At 38.2% G+C, this 18,067-nt stretch overlaps 1 pseudogene; it reads left to right on the top strand.

Moving 5' to 3' along the window:
* Nucleotides 1–6,051: 6,051 nt before the first annotated feature.
* Nucleotides 6,052–7,607, top strand: LOC145521908 (phosphatidylinositide 4-phosphatase SAC2 pseudogene; annotated as a pseudogene).
* Nucleotides 7,608–18,067: the final 10,460 nt, after the last annotated feature.

Raw genomic sequence — 18,067 nt, 5'->3', positions numbered from 1 at the left:
AATAAAATTGTCACCCTATCAATTTATAATGATATGCAACCTCATGGGAGACAAAAGTATCCTGAATATAGATTGCTATAACTTTGACATTTTACTCAGAGGGTTAGCTTGCTGGGCATGAAATTAAATCTAATATTTAATGGCAGGAAAAGGTTATAGCAGTTTCCTTAATTTAGATAACTTAGGTTAGGAATGAATTGTTCAAGTCTGTGAGCCAGAATATCCTTTTTCTTCTATTCTAGACCCAAACTCTGGTTATTCTTGTTCCAGGTATACTAATCTCTTTCAGATTGACAAGTCTTTCTTTGGGTATATTAATTCATTCAATCAAGCCTTGTTATCTGATAGCCTCTCCTGTTCTTTAGATGACTTTTGACCTCTGATTCATTCTAATATATGTCAGCTTTACAGTTCTACAGGAAATATTACCTTTCTTATTTCCAAATAGAAGAAACAGCAAACATCTGTATAAATTGGTGGCTGACTTTTGAATCTGGTATACGTGGAATTTTATCATCTGATATGTGTGTGTGTGTGTGTGTGTGTGTGTGTGTGAGAGAGAGACCTGTAAATACTTTTTATAGGCAATATTTCCATTAGAAGTCTGGATTTTTGACCACTCTTGAAAAATTTTATTTTTCAATTTTAAGAGCTGCCAAGTAAACCCAAAGCCCCTCATCCCATCAACAGACTGTAACCAAGTAGTGCTGCTCACTGTGGACAGAGCCTGTGCTCCCAAATTCACTAGTTCCCTGCAAGCTACCTCACTCCTTTATACTACCTGAATGTCCCATAGAGGCATTTGAGTTGTGAAACTTGAATGGTGTCTCTAGTACCATTTTCTTCCTCACTCCTTCCCAAGAACACTGTCCAGCTTTCAGCCATTTCCTTAAATATTGCCAACTGAGGTTTAGAAATCTCACTTGCAAGCTCTCTTAGTACCCTGAGATTAATATGTCAAGATAAAGACATTTGGAATCGTTGGGGATGGCTAGATATGTTTTTACAGTCTTTTTAATTATGATTTTTCTTTCCATTTTCTATTCAGTAATATTAATAATATATCTCAATTTAACAATATCAAGCAGTGTGTCTATTTGTTGTTTAATCACCTTTTAAATCAATGTTCCATAACAATAGTGAGATGTTTATCTCAATGCAAACATTTGCTATTATAAATAATTGTAGTAATCATTTTGCACTTTATTCTGTATGAATTTGTTAATAATAAAATATATAATATTGCTTTATATTGCCTAATAAAAATTTGAGAGGAAATATGACAATATTGCTAGAAATCTTATGTTGCAGGCAGTATGTATGAAAAAAAAAACCTAGATTAAAAAAACACTTGCTGTGACTAAGGGAGAAAAAAGGAATGAAATAAACAGAGCAGGTCTACTTAAGAATGTTTTGTTGTGATTTTGCAAGGATAGAGAAGCCAAAAATGGAGAAATGCACTATGGTTTAGTATAAAGATGGGCTTGGCTCTCAAACAGCTGATTTCAAATGCTGACTGGTTTAGCCTCATGAGGCTGAGCAAGAGTTTTCTGAATTGAACCTCAGTTTCATCAACTACAGAAATAAAATTAAGAAAAGAAGAGTTTTTTTTCTTACTTTTTAGATCTCCTGTCTTCAACAAATTTTGGGGTTCTAGAGAAAATGGAGCATGAGTACGTTCAACTTATAATCTCTGTGTATCCCATAGGTGTTTGCCCTTAAATTTCAAGGCATCCTTTTTAATACCTGCATTTATTTATTTTTTTTATTATGGATTTACCTTTACATTTATGATATCTTCTTTTGTTGGTTTCTTTTTGCTAATAGGTGTAATGGAGTCTCAAAATAACTTTTTGTTAGCAGGATATAAAAATTATAAGCCCAGAGATAGGTACTTTATATTTTGCTTCAGTTTTGATCAATTTAGTGCTGGGAAGTTGAGGAAATAAAGGTTTTCAATACTATATGATCTTGAAACACTTAATCTGAAGAATGATTTGTAACACCTTAGCAGAGAAATTCTGTTGAGTAATATAAGACATACTTTTATTGGAGACAAACAGAATGGCTAAATACAGAAAAATATCACACTTAAGTATATTGAATGGTTTGGATATTTTTTCAGTAATATAATTTCATTAATTTGTTCCACAAAGACTGTAACTGTGTATTTGTCTGTGAATGGATTCGTTTGAGCAGTTTAGAAAATGTGTTGGCTTTCTTATCTGCTGGTGACTTACCCTGACTATAGTCTTCAGCCCCTAAAATACCTAGTAATTTCCTCCTAAATCAAAATTGTAAAATAACTCGTTTCTTTTTTTGGAAATACAGGGTATTTTGTTCATATAAACTTGGGTTCAAAACCTGAGTATAGTACTTATTAACTCCCAATTATTGAATAAATTATATAAAACTCTTGGCCTTGGTTTCATCATCTGTAAAATAAGGAAAATAATATTTATCCTAGGGAATGTTGTGAGAATTATGTGAAGTTAGAAGTATTGTCACTTAGAATTTATTCTGTGAATGTTAGTTTTTCTCTTCCTCTCTCCTTCCCTTCCTTTCTTCCTTCTCTATCAAATGCTGCTGTTGTTGTTTAGTTGCTAAGTCATGTTCAACTCTTTTGTGACCCCATGGACTGTAGCCTGCCAGGCTCCTCTGTCCGTGGAAGTTCCCAGGCAAGAATACTGGAATGAGTTGCCGTTTCCTTCTCCAGGAGATCTTTCCCGACCCAGGGATCAAACCCTACATTGGCAGATGAATTCTTTACCACTGAGTCACCAGGGAAGCCCATATCAAATGTACTTTAATACATACATCATATGTATTTCTATGATATTATATGCTTTTAAAAGTTCAACCCAATATTTTTAGGGCACCTATCTGTGTTAAAGCACTTTGTTAGATACTGGGATTCAGAGATGAGGAAGAAGATAACACTTTTGTTTTCAAAGTAAAAAAAATTGAAATATAAGTAAGCCAACAATTACGATACAGTGTGACATGTTCCATTTTTAGTAGGAAGTGCTGTAGGGACTCAGTCAGGTCAGTCTGGAAGATCAGAAAGGCTGTCTATATGAGTATGCACTTCAGCTTTCAGTTAACTAGGAGGAGGAATGATCCAGGCAAAGAAGGAAGCAGTTCAGGCTGAGGCCTAAGAGGATCTAGCACGTTTAGGAACCTGCAGATAGACTGATGAAGCTCTAATTCATGGAATGGAGAGGCCCATGAAGGGAGCAGCAAATGTGATAGTAGAGGCAGAGATGAGACAATAAGAGGCCTTGTGTGCCATACTTAGAGATTACACTATCTTTTACCTGATCTTCAGAATTATAATTTTGAATGGCTGCATAATACACACATCATTCATATATTCTACTGCTTGGCTTTTTTCCTCTGTAACCAATAGCCCTTATGGTTCTGGCTGTTAACCTTGGCTACACATTAGAATCACCCATAGTGAGGCTTAAAGTGAATGAAACCTCGACCCATGATTTGGAGATTCTGATTAAATTGTTGTGATGGTTTGGTTGGGAGATGTGATATCTTTGAGTGATAAAACCTCAAGTAATTTCAGTTTTCTCTTTGGACAATTCAACATTTGTTCTTGTTAGGGGTTTCATCATTCATTCTTTCCTACATATTATTTCAGGAGTTGCTTGAAGGATCTTCCTTCTTATAAAATCATCTTGCGCTTCAACTAGTTGACGAACGGATGGACAGACTGACTGACTGACTAGATGCCGTGCTCCCACCGGCCTCCTCCAAAGGCTCAGGGGCAGGCTAATGCCACAGGGCAATGCCGCCGGCAACGCTGCCCTGCCCAGCCCAAGCCCGAAGGCGGCAGCCTGGAGGTCACTTTCAAGATTTTTTTCCTTTTTGCAGAACTTATGGTTAAAGTTCCTGTGGGGTTGTATTTTTCCTGCAAATTGCTGCTTTTCCAAAGCCTCTTGTTAATGTCCGCTGATGACAGTGGCTTTTACGCGACCGTTGTCGCGGTGGTGGGGCGGCATGTGGTGCTGGAGGTGTTTGTGTTCATCGTGTGGAAGGAGGGGATGCCTGACTGGCAGGAAGAGAAAAATGAGTAGCACAGCCCTTCCCTCCGAGCTGCAGGCATGGGGTGGGGGAGCACCGAAAGGGGTTTCCTTTCTTTTGTCTGTGTTTAAAAAAAAAGTGGGGTTTAGGTTTTGTTTAAGTGGGGCAGAGGGTGGTGGGGAGGGAAATTAAGTATTTACTGCAGCTTATACTTAGGTATATGCCAAAGAATGCACAAACTACCGCACAATTGCACTCATCTCACATGCTAGTAAAGTAATGCTCAAAATTCTCCAAGCCAGGCTTCAGCAATACGTGAACCGTGAACTTCCAGATGTTCAAGCTGGTTTTAGAAAAGGCAGAGGAACCAGAGATCAAATTGCCAATATCCTCTGGATCATCGAAAAAGCAAGAGAGTTCCAGAAAAACATCTATTTCTGCTTTATTGACTATGTCAAAGCCTTTGACTGTGTGGGTCACAATAAACTGTGGAAAATTCTGAAAGAGATGGGAATACCAGACCACCTGACCTGTCTCTTGAGAAACCTGTATGCAGGTCAGGAAGCAACAGTTAGAACTGGACATGGAACAACAGACTGGTTCCAAATAGGAAAAGGAGTATGTCAAGGCTGGATATTGTCACCCTGCTTATTTAACTTATATGCAGAGTACATCATGAGAAACGCTGGGCTGGAAGAAACGCAAGCTGGAATCAAGATTGCCGGGAGAAATATCAATAACCTCAGATATGCGGATGACACCACCCTTATGGCAGAAAGTGAAGAAGAACTAAAGAGCCTCTTGATGAAGGTGAAGGAGGAGAGTGAAAAAGTTGGCTTAAAGCTCAACGTTCAGAAAACTAAGATCATGGCATCTGGTCCCATCACTCCATGGGAAATAGATGGAGAAACAGTGGAAACAGTGTCAGACTTTATTTTTTTGGGCTCCAGAATCACTGTTGATGGTGACTGCAGCCATGAAATTAAAAGACGCTTACTCCTTGGAAGGAAGGTTATGGCCAACCTAGATAGCATATTTAAAAGCAGAGACATTACTTTGCCAACAAAAGTCCGTCTAGTCAAGGCTATGGTTTTTCCAGTAGTCATGTATGGTTGTGAGAGTTGGACAGTGAAGAAAGCTGAGCGCCAAAGAATTGATGCTTTTGAACTGTGGTGTTGGAGAAGACTCTTGAGAGTCCCTTGGACTGCAAGGAGATCCAATCAATCCATCCTAAAAGAGATCAATCCTGGGTGTTCATTGGAAGGTCTGATGTTGAAGCTGAAACTCCAATACTTTGGCCACCTCATGCGAAGGGTTGACTCATTGGAAAAGACCCTAATGCTGGGTAGGATTGGGGGCGGGAGGAGAAGGGGACGACAGAGGATGAGATGGTTGGATGGCATCACCGGCTCGATGGACATGGGTTTGGGTGGACTCCGGGAGTTGGTGATGGACAGAGAGGCCTGGCGTGCTGCAATTCATGGGGTTGCAAAGAGTCGGACATGACTGAGCGACTGAACTAAACTGATACTTAGGTAAAAATTCGGGTGGGGGAAGGGCTGACATCTTTCTCAATTGCCTGTGATGTGCCAAGTGCTTTTCGTTCTAGATATAATGCTTTTGGAGAAGGCAATGGCACCCCACTCCAGTACTCTTACCTGGAAAAATCCCATGGATGCAGGAGTCTGGTAGGCTACAGTCCATGGAGTCGCTAAGAGTCAGGCACGACTGAGCGACCTCACTTTCACTTTTCACTTTCATGCAATGGAGAAGGAAATGGCAACCCACTCCATGTTCTTGCCTTGAGAATCTCAGGGACAGGGGAGCCTGGTGGGCTGCCGTCTATGGGGTCACACAGAGTCGGACACGACTGAAGCAATTTAGCAGCAGCAGCAGCATAATGCTTTTGACTGAGGTCATGTTTGACCAATGTAAATATTAGTGTCAAAATAGAAGCTATGATAAAGTAGCACTACTTAGTAGGTGTGGAAATTTTTTTCATATTAAACTACGTGTTGTGATGTAATTTTTATGGCTTGGCTCAAGCGACAGTTTAAGAGCAGCCTCATTGATGCTACTCACAGAGATGTGGATGTGTTATTACTGCTTTCTAACTCTGCCTACTGTGTGGCCTGTTATGATGATGAAGTCGACAAAGTAAACCAGTATCAAGGACTAAGTCTAGAAGACCTGGAAAAAATAGAAATAGGTCCTGAACCCACTCTTTTTGGTAAAGCCAAAGTTCTCCTGCATGCGATTGCACTGCAGATATAAAGAAGCAAGTGGCTATTTCCACACACTGAAGGCTGTAATGTGCAACCCAGAAGAGGATGGGAAAGATACCCTTTAGTACGTTTGAGGAGATGCTGCAGATCACCAAGCAAGCCATGGGATTACATATACCTATAATAGAGAAAAAGCTTGAGAGGAAGAGCAGTAAACCTCATGAAAACATCATTGGCATCAGATCTCAAAACCAAGGCTCTTTGGCCCAGGGAAAAAAATTTTTAATGAGCAAATTTTCATCTCTAAATCAAAAAATGAAACAGACCAAATCCAATGTAAACATTGGTAATCTACAAAAGCTAGGAAACTTCACAAAACCTGAAATGAAAGTTAACTTTCTAAAACCAAACTTAAAACTTAATCTTTGGAAATCTGTTAGTAGTCTTGAAACCATGGAAAACACAAGTGTGATGGATAATAAAGCCCAGGCAGTGTCAGAAGGGGAAAAGTCTTCAGATAATGACTCGTATCACTCTGATGAATTCCTTACAAATTCCAAGTCTGATGAAGACAAGCAGCTAACTAACTCTTCAGAGAATGTAGTGCCAATAGACTATGTTCTTCCTAGTTGCGGTATCATTGCTTCAGCACCTTGATTAGGCAGTTGATCCCAGTCTATTAGCAGCACTGATATAAGCATTCATGCTCCTTCAGAGGTTACTATTGCTCATGAAAGTGGGCTTGGAAAAGGCCATGAGTCTTCTTAGTCCTTCTACTGGCAACATATACACATTGACTGGCTTTGCCAAGCCTGTGGATATTTACTGCCACAGATTTGTTCAAGATGCACAAAATAAAATGACCCACCTGTCAGAAACCAGATCTGTTTCTCAGTAGATTAGTGAGGAAATCAAATGACCAATCAAGTTTCTAACAAAGAAACTCAGTTTGAATCGATGGAACAGATATCTTCTCGACCTTTTCAATTAGACGTGTCTTTTCCTACAGCAGGCCCACAGTTTTTGTCAGTTGAACCAGTGCATTCAGTTGTCTCCCAAAAGACCCCTGGCTCTGAATCTGGCATGCTTGAACTTGAGAGAGAGCTTCATGTAACTCCTTCTCCTTCAGAGAGCTGTAGCAGCAGAGCAGTTTCTCCTTTTGCAAAGATTTGAAGTTCTATGGTCCAGCTCGCTAACATTACCCAAGCTGGTTTGAGCCAGGGGATAAACTTTGCAGTGGCAAAGGTTCAAAAGAGCCCTGCAGATCCTGAAGTAGTTAATGAAGTCCAGCAAAATGAACTTAAAAATATGTTTACACAATGCCAGACACAAATAATTCAGATTTAGTTTTTAGTCACACAGAATCCTGTGGCTTTTATTTAACCCCTCAAAAAAGAGGTGTCACAGAGCCTGTACTGTAGGTGAATCTAGGGATCACAAATTCTAATTACATTAATTTGGAAAGGTTTTAAAAGACTGAACCTAAGCAGATTTCTAAATTTGAGATCTAGGACAATGGAAGTGCATCATCCTAGAATAGGACCTAAGTAGCTTATACACTGCAGAGCAGTTTGTATCTTCACAAGTAATTCAAGAATAGATTACTTTGGCATAATAATCTGAAACTTTTTGGACCGGGGTGGATGGGTAGAATGTATGAAGTAGACTCAAAGAGTGGACATGGATCCTTTTAGATGAGTAGCATTTTTCATAATCGTTACTGTTCTGTCAGCTCATTTCTGTGTGTTAACGTCTACAAGGTAAATTCTTAGTTTAGTGACTCTTCAGTGTTACCAGTATGGAGAATCATTTTAATATAAAAACTGTTGGTTTAATTTTTGATGACTTAACCATTCCCTATAGAGTTAACAGGGCTAATGGCACTGGAGTCAAGGAATGTATGCCCATTTGATCCTAATTTTCCCCATATTCTACTTAAATAAATTTAAAATATTCCTCCCTTGTACACCCCAAAGTCTAGGAGCATTAAGACCTGTCTGCCATGAAACATGAACTATCAGATGTGAATACCATCACCTATTAATTTTGTTCTCTTTTCAGAAATGTTAAAAATATACACATTGGATACTGGTAAAGCTTGAAAGAAGTTTTCAAGTTGTAACTTTTTGCAGGGGGTGGTCCACAACTTCTTGTGTAGGCTCTCAAAACTACTGAAAATTTTAGTCTGAAGCACAACTTTAACGTTGACCACATGGAACCAGGGCCTTGTCTGTAAGCCCATAAAGTAAGAGAGTTGTACATCTTATTCCAAACAAGTATTGGTTTGTCTGGTATGTTTAGAGCCTTACTCTGTGGAAGTGATTCTCTGCTAAACATTACGTCTGTTGTAACTTTGATAAGTATTTCACTTTTGTTATTTATTAGTGGTATCTTTTTTTGAAGTATCAGATATTGTGACTGTTTAAAATAAAATATTATCATTTATTTATTAATTTATCTTTTTTTTATACAAGGCAGTTCACTTTTATTTTTAGCAGTTTTTTTTTTTTTAAGGAATTCAAGATTATATAAAATGAACCCATTTAAAGTGCACCATTTGATCTGTTTTGATACATGTATACCCTTGTAATCACTATCATAATCACAAAATAGAGCATTTATATCACCCCCAAAAGTTCCCTTGTGTACCTTTCGCAGCAGAAATTTTAATACAACTTATATTTTGATTACTCCAAAATCTAGTCTCTAACTTCAACCTTGCTTTCAAATTCTAGATCCATATTTATAGGCATCTACTTGATACATCTGGGCTTCCAAGGTGACACTAGTGGTAAAAGAACCTACCTGCCAATGCAGGAGCTGGAATAGATGTGGATTCAATCCCTGGATTGGGAAAATACCCTAGAGGAGGGCATGACACTCCACTCCAGTATTCTTTCCTGGAGAATCCCATAGACAGGAGGCTAGCAGGCTTCTAATAGGACTAAAAGCTTTATCTTAGCTGTAAGAAAACCCCTATCTCCCCCTACCTCCAATTCCCTTTTTTAAAATTTTATTTTATAAAATAAAATATTATAATTTAAAGTGAAAAAACCATCATCTCATATGTAACAAAATTCCAACAAAGTTAAGACCCGGAGCAATGATCTTAAGATTAGGAAGTAAGGACTAGAGGGGCAAAGCAAGAGTTTTGAAGTGCAAAAGTTGAAATAAGGTAGGGTGAGTATAATAATTCTTATTATCTGAAGAAACAAAGTTTTACTTATCCTTTAGCCCTAGCTAATATTTCTCAGCTAGGTACTACATTAGATGGTGAATGCTATAGTGAATGCCCACATGCATAAGTGGTTTCATGCCTTTTGGGTAATATTTATAGCAGAATTACTGAATGAAGAGCCTTATAAATCTAAAATGTATTGGTTTATATTGTCACCAGCAAGAAAAGAAAACCCCCCAGAACCCTAGAAGTGAGGTAGCATGCTAATTGTGAGTTTTCTCAGTATCTCAGATTTCTGACTGGAGACAATATACATCTAACAAAACAGACTAGTTACACAGGTTGGGTATCTTGGACCTAAAAGAGCACAGAGATAAGGGAATTTCTTTGGAGAGTGAGTTGTTTGTATGCTTCCCCAATGAGGAAGAAAGTGGATACTTCTCCATGTCTTGAGAAGATGGAGGAGCTTCATGAGAACTGTTCAGAGAAAGTGCTTTATGTTCCCTGATATTTAAAGGACACAGGGATTGGTGCCTAACCTGAGTCTGAAAAGTCCAAAAGTGACAGCTTGGGCCCTCAAGTGGAGAGGAGCTGGCTATATTATCCCCAAAGGGGACAAATATGGTTGAGTTTTTCTTGGTCTGGGTGGTCTAGGGGAGAGAACTCAACTATATCATCTTGAAAAGGACCCTGTTCTGGGAGACTGGCTTCCAGGAGCAGCAAGTCTCCTGGAGGAGGGGAGACTTCCCTGTATTTAGACAATGGGTAGTATGAAGCCTCAGAAACAAGGGACTGAGGGAGGTTCTTTTAAAAGCCAATGGTAAGAAGACTTCCTCTACATAGAAGAAATCTAGAACTTCCCTGAAATGTGGAGGAGAAAACAAGCAAGCCCTGTTATTAGACACAGCTCATTATCCATAATATACTGTCTTTTCCATAAGCCACCTTCTCCAGACCGAACTTTAGAGAGAACAAGATGGCACCTGGAGAGTAGTTATGAAAAGATAGAGTGAAGGAAAAGTAAAGAAGAATTTCATTAGTTGATGCTTTGGAGTTTTGATATCAGACAAGACTGAGCTTTTACTCCGTGCAAGTTATTGCAGGTAGTTTTCAGACCCAATTGGTCGGAGACAGTAGTGAGAAAGAGTAAGTTGGTTATTGTCTGCATGTGCTCCTGCTAAGTCACTTCAGTCATATCCAGCTCTCTGTGACCCTATGAACTATACCTCGCCAGGCTCCTCTCTCCATGGGATTCTCTGCAGTGGGCTGCTACTCCCTCCTCCAGGGGATCTTCCTGACGTAGGGATTGAACCCAGGTCTCCCAGATTGAAGGCAGATGCTTTACAGTCTGAGCCACCAGGGAACCTCCTATATTTATGGCTAAAATCCAATACTCTTTCAATAAACTTAACCATTACACCATTTTCTTCTACATGTACTTTTAATTTGTATTACTATTTTTCATTAATTGGAAGTTTTATGTGATTTTGTACTAAAATCTGTTGATCTTTTCCTTCATTATTTCTTCTTTGTGTCAAAGCTAAAAAGGTTACACTTTCAAAGTTATCCTATTCTCTTTTCTTCTCATTTTCCAGCAGTTGCTTTAAAAAATTAACTGTTACATCTCCCTGTGTTTATTTTGGTATGTAGTGATTGTTACTCAGTCACTAAGTTGTGGCTGACTCTTTGTGACCCCATGGACTGCAGCATACCAGGCTTCCCTGTCAATCACTATATTCTGGAGTTTGCTCAAACTCATGTCCATTGAGTCGGTGATAATTTATAACCATCTTATCCTCTGTCATTTCCTTCTCTTTTTACCTTCAACCTTTCCCAGCATCAGGGTCTTTTCCAATGAGTTGGCTCTTCGCAACACATGGGCCAAAGTGTTGGAGTTTCAGCTTGGGAATGGCAAACGACTCCAGTATTCTTTGCCATGAGAACCCCATGAAAAATATGTAGTGAAATGTTTATTAAATTCAAGTTATCCCGAATTAGTATCCATGTCTGAAACTTGATTAATTTTTTTTTATTTACTTTGTACTCAAATGTGGACCTGAATGATTTTTCACTTCTCAGATAGAAAATTGGAGGCATCCTTAGAAGTTTATTTCATTCTTGAATCTAAGGCTGAAAATAGCAGAATAAATTGTTTGTGGACAGTGGGAATGAGCTTAGTGTACTCTAGGTGTCGTTTGATACAACTGGCCACTTTCTCTTTTTAAAAACTTTTCTTGCAAGAAGCCCAAGAGACTATTCTCTTCATTTTCTTCTACCTCTTTTCCCATTTGTTTGGCCAATTTTCCCATTTCTATACTAACACTAAATGTGAGAATTCCTCTGAATTTGTTTTTGAATCTTCATTCTTTTTCTACATTTTATTCTCAGACAACTCAAACACTAATAATTTAATACATATATTTGTAGCACTTAAATTTAAATCTTTAAACCTGACAACTTCTCTGTTTTCTAAATTCATATGTTCAACTTTCCCTCATTATGGGAGAAATGGCTAAAATTATCTAAGCAGTTGCTAACTCATCCTTGACTTTTTTCTTTACACTCTCTTCATATGTCAAATTTATTAACAAAGCAACCAATCCTATATTTTTCTCTACATGTCTATTTTTACTGCTGTATTCCAAGTGGCTAATTGCTCTCAGAAATTTGTAACATCCTAGAAGACCCCTCTTCTCTTATGGTACTCTATCCTTTTCTTCATGTCATTTAACACAATAGGTTATTTATTAGCTTCTTTTTAAACTTTCCTTTCCACTAGATTGTAAGATTATAAGGAAAACTTGACTGAAAAAAAAAATCATAAGAGCTGTTGACTGAAAAAAAGCATATAGTAAGAGCTGTTAATTCAATTTTATTTGGGTACTCACTGAAGACTATAGCCCAGGAGAAAGCCTCTCAGACAGTACTGATGAACTGATCTGAAGAGGCAGGGGTAGGGGAGGTCTACCTAAATATATAAGCTAAATATATATATATTTAGCTTCCCAGGTGGCGCCAGTGGTAAAGAACCTGTCTGCCCAGGCAGGAGATGTAAGAGACATGAGTTCCATCCCTGAGTCAGGAAGATCCCCTGGAGGAGGGCATGGCAACCCACTCCAGTATTCTTGCCTGAAAAATCCCATGGACAGAGGAGCCTGGCTGGCTACCGTCCATAGGCTCGCAAAGAGTTGGACATGACTACCAAGGACGTACATGCTGTCAGACATATATGTCTCAGTAGAAGGTTGCTGCTAGTCATGAGGAGCAGATACCTTTGTTAATGGTTTGAGTGATTTTCTAGGTATGAGAAGATATAAGAATTAGGTTCATAAAATTTTCTCCTGAAAATGTCTATCTGAAGGCCTGTTCTATAAGGTTTTATTAGAGCACAGAATGCCTCATTCTGACCTCTACCCTGAACTCCTTTCAGATTGTGTTAAAGGTCAGTGGTTGCAGTGGCTAAAAACCTAACCCTTGTGGTGCCAGATGGGGAGTGACGTATTTTAGTTTGTAAAGGCAGGAAGAACCATATTAGGTTTGTTGTTCATGCCTTCAGTGTCTAGCACATTGCCTAGTATGTAATAAACTCCTTATGAAGAAAAGACAATTCCATTAACAATCATGCTATATTAAATTTGTTTTCCTTTTTCATACAGTTTTATAATCTTACTGTGGGTAAAACCCTGTGGGTAAAACCCTTAAGCTCTTTCAGTTCAGTTCAGTCGCTCAGTCGTGTCCAACTCTTTGCGACCCCATGAATTGCAGCACGCCAGGCCTCTCTGTCCATCACCAACTCCCGGAGTCCACCCAAACCCATGTCCATCAAGTCAGTTATGCCATCCAACCATCTCATCCTCTCTCATCCCCTTCTCCGTCCACCCCCAATCCTACCCAGCATTATGGTCTTTTCCAATGAGTCAACCCTTTGCATGAGGTGGCCAAAGTATTGGAGTTTCAGCTTCAACATCAGACCTTCCAATGAACACCCAGGATTGATCTCTTTTAGGATGGATTGATTGGATCTCCTTGCAGTCCAAGGGACTCTCAAGAGTCTTCTCCAACACCACAGTTCAAAAGCATGAATTCTTCAGCGCTCAGCTTTCTTCACCGTCCAACTCTCACATCCATACATGACCACTGGAAAAACCATAGCCTTGACTAGACAGACTTTTGTTGGCAAAGTAATGTCTCTGCTTTTAAATATGCTATGTAGGTTGGCCATAACCTTCCTTCCAAGGAGTAAGCGTCTTTTAATTTCATGGCTGCAGTCACCATCAACAGTGATTCTGGAGCCCAAAAAAATAAAGTCTGACACTGTTTCCACTGTTTCTCCATCTATTTCCCATGAAGTGATGGGACCAGATGCCATGATCTTAGTTTTCTGAACGTTGAGCTTTAAGCCAACTTTTTCACTCTCCTCTTTCACCTTCATCAAGAGGCTCTTTAGTTCTTCACTTTCTGCCATAAGGGTGGTGTCATCCGCATATCTGAGGTTATTGATATTTCTCCCGGCAATCTTGGTTCCAGCTTGTGTTTCTTCCAGCCCAGCGTGTCTCATGATGTACTCTGCATATAAGTTAAATAAGCAGGGTGACAATATACAGCCTTGACATACTCCTTTTCCTATTTGGAACCAGTCTGTTGTTGCATGTCCAGTTCTAACTGTTGCTTCCTGACCTGCATACAGGTTTCTCAAGAGACAGGTCAGATGGTCTGGTATTCCCATCTCTTTCAGAATTTTCCACAGTTTATTGTGATCCACACAGTCAAAGGCTTTGGCTCTTTAGAACAGGTTTAAAAAAAAAAATCTGTCTATGGGAAATGCTGTATTAGATAATCAGAAAGGTCCTATGTAAAATTCTTTGCTCTTGTTATTTCCTAATTATTTGATCAGGTACTTGATTTAGTAACTAAAAATAAACTATTTATTTTATCAGTTTTATTGTTTTTGATTATGTATTTACATGTTTCCATGCTCTTAAGGTATGGAAATCCACTTACTTTATATAATCTGATTCATTATTGATTGCCTTCTCTACTTGCCCATTGGCATTTTGTAGATCTGTTTTATCCTCTGCATTATAGTACCTCTTTTCTTTCCTTTTCTTTTCTTTATGATGCTAGTTCTTGATTGTCTCCTACCACTGTTTCTACTGGATACCATATGTTGATTTGAACCAACAACAATCTCTGTTGAAAAATCTTCTAAGGATTCCTGACTTAAACTTCTTTTCCTTTTTATTGCTGTAAACCTTTGAACTTTGCAGTTAATGCTGTGTGTGATAATAGTTATAGTCCTATTTTTGTCTACTTCCTTTTACTTTCTGTATTTTCTTTTGATTAAATCATATATTTTGAAATAGTAATACTGCCTATGACTTCTGCTGCTGCTGCTAAGTCACTTCAGTCGGGTCCAACTCTGTGCGACCCCATAGACGGCAGCCCACCAGGCTCCCCCGTCCCTGGGATTCTCCAGGCAAGAGTACTGGAGTGGGTTGCCATTTCCTTCTCCAATGCATGAAAGTGAAAAGTGAAAGTGAAGCCGCTCAGTTGTGTCCGACTCTTCGCGACCCCATGGACTGCAGCCTACCAGGCTCCTCCATCCATGGGATTTTCCAGGCAAGAGTACTGGAGTGGGTTGCCATTGCCTTCTCCTGCCTATGACTAACAGTGACTTAAAAATGCACTTTTAATATAATCATTATACAGTGATTATTATTGATTTCATAAATTTATCATTCATTCAATAATATTTATTGTTTATCTACTATGCATTAGGCCATGATGTTAAATTGGTGTTTGCTATTCATATTGACATCAGATCATAGGGATATTCTTTTAATTAATTTTTAAAGCTTTTATCAATTCCATTAAGTTCAAATAATTGAAATTGACTTATGGGGTGGTAGTAATTTACTCATTTAAATTTCAATTTTCTTATAGATTTTTGTTTTCCAGCACTGTGCACCAACCACTGAGCTATGCTTTTTGTACAGAGAGGTTTTCAGTTGATAATTCTTAACAATACTTGCTGAGTCCTTACTGTGTGTTCTGCATTGATCAATAAAGCAATCATAGCTCTTCCCTCATGGAAACAAATTTCTGAAGAAGACAATTTTCTAGTAAACAAATAAATATGAATTACAAATTCTGACAAATGATGTGGAGAAAGTAATGTGTATTGAGAGAGAATAGCAAGGAAGAATTACTTTTGTTGGTCTAGCTCAATATATTCAACCTCTTGCCTCAGTTGTGGGCAGACAGTTTTCTCTTGTCTGTTCTATTTTTTCGTCGTGTGTTAGTTAACATATGGTGCCTCAAACTTAACATCTTCTTCCTCTCTTTCCTCTTCCTCCTTATTCTTCACCTCTTCTTTCTCTTTCTTCTTCCTATTGCCTACTGAAAATTTACTTTCTGCCATTAGATGTGGAGGGAACGTATAAATGGTAATTCCGTATATTTAGATTGCAGGCTAACTACTCATATTATTGTGCACATTTTACTGATAAGAGAATTGAGTCTTTAAATAGTGAAGTAACTTTTTTTGATCACTTAATAACAAATCTTCAAGCAGAGATTCTAACTCAGGTTTTCTGATTCCGAAGTTCATGTTCTTTATTCTGTGATGCCGTCTTCCCAGTATTTATGTGCCCACTCTATGCTAAGATTATATGCATTTCTTTGTGTAATTTTATAACAACTCTATTAAGTAGACATTACCTTCATTTTACCTATGAAACTCAGACATGTTAAATAACTGTTCATGTCACATAGACTAGAAAGAAACTGAAGTAGGATATGAGTCCAGATCCTTCAGAATCTAAAGATCACGCACTTTGTTGTTCACTATGCACCATCATTTCCTACCATAACACAAGAGTGTGTTGCTTATTTTTTTTTTATCTTGCTAATAACACCTTGCACTGTAGAGGAAGTCTTAAGACTCTATGAGATGGGCTCTCAGTAATTGTATATTAAATGAAAGATTATATAGGTAGCTTATTTAATGTTATTAAAATTGTAAAAAACGTGATTATAATGATTTTATTCATTTTGGAGCTAATGAGTCACCCTGTCCTTGTTTTTAGGCTACAGTGTTTAAAACAGTTTGCTTCAGCCAGGCCTGTAACTCTGTAGATGCTGTCATCCTGTCAAGACATACTCCAGTTTCCTCTAAGAAATTACGTTCAAATGAGAGAGGTGATTTTCATATCACATTTATTCATTAATCCATTCAGCAGATATATGAGTATCTATTAGGTGTCTGGCACAATACTAGGCACTGTGAATGACAGGGAGAAACTCACACGGATCTTGCCTTATGGACAACTTAGTGATAGAGAAATACAAAAACCAAATAGTAACACAGAAAAATATATTACAAACTGAAATAAATATGCTGCATTCAATGCTAAGAATGTGTATCTGTCACTAAAGGGGTAGGCCTGATATTGTGGGAGCAATGAATTTAGGGGGGCCTATCATCAAGGATTCCCTTTGAAATAGAATAAGAAGTTTTAAACTCCATATTTTTATGCCTTTCGTACCTGGGAAGGAGTGTAGACAGTATATTACTGTAAAGTGGTACCATTAGTTGTTCTTGCATACTCTTGGAATTTAGCATATAGTATAAAGCATATTTTTCCTTCTCATTAAGGCACTTATCAAGCCACAAAGAGCCTCCTGTAATTGGCATATCTCATACCTCTCTCTTTTGTCTCAGAGTGCCACTAAAATTCCTCTATCCATTCATCTTCTTGCTAGGGTCCCAGATCTGTCCTATAGATCCTGAATGCCTCTGGGGATGGCTTTATGGGAGAAAGGAGGAAATAATTACAGGTAACTTGAACAGAACAGATAATCTTCTTGATTGTGAGAGACAGAGAACAGCATACTCAAGAAACGAGGGAGGGAAGAAGGGATGATTACTATGGCAGGAGCACAGGGAAAGAGTAATTTGAAAAGAGGTTGTTGAAAAGGTGTAAGTCAGACAAAGATTTGAACTCAAAGTTCACCAAGTGCCTCAAGTGAGAAAGGAATAACGAATGTTGGGCTGATTTTACTGCATTGTCTTTCTCTAGAATCTTAGACCACTGAATGTTGGCTGTTTTGGTTAGTCCACACTCCAACTTTTTTTCTCCTGATCCCTGAGACTGAAGAAAGCTCTTGAATTGATATCACTTTTTTTTTTTTTTTTTCTCTCTCTGCCTTTATGGCCTGTGCTGCAAATCTGTAGATTCCTGAGGGAAAAATGAGTGAAGTATGTCTAAATCAAACAAATGTCCCCTTCTATGGTTACTTTTTTTATACCTTTAAAGCTTTAATTTTTTTTTTTCTTTATTGCTCCAAAGAAGCATTTATTAGACAGACATTTGGCTTCTAAACTGAAACACTAGAAGCCAGAAGTACATTCTGTAGTATCATGAGCCTTAATACCAAAACCTGATACATTATTATAATTGTAGTTTAATTCACTCATTCTAAAGAAAATATTAGGCAATAAAAGCCCAGAATCCTAACCACTAGGCCACCAAGGAACTCCCTGTGTCCAGGTTTGTAAGGCTTTTGGTAAATATTATCCAGCAAAATATAAAAAAGACAAGATATCAGGACTAAGTAGAGTTTATTC

Source organism: Giraffa tippelskirchi, chromosome 9, assembly GCF_054371585.1.
Source record: "Giraffa tippelskirchi isolate mGirTip1 chromosome 9, T2T-mGirTip1v1.2.pri, whole genome shotgun sequence".
Taxonomy (NCBI): domain Eukaryota; kingdom Metazoa; phylum Chordata; class Mammalia; order Artiodactyla; family Giraffidae; genus Giraffa; species Giraffa tippelskirchi.
The sequence above is the reverse complement of the archived record's forward strand: the minus strand, read 5'-3'. Positions and strand labels throughout refer to the sequence as shown.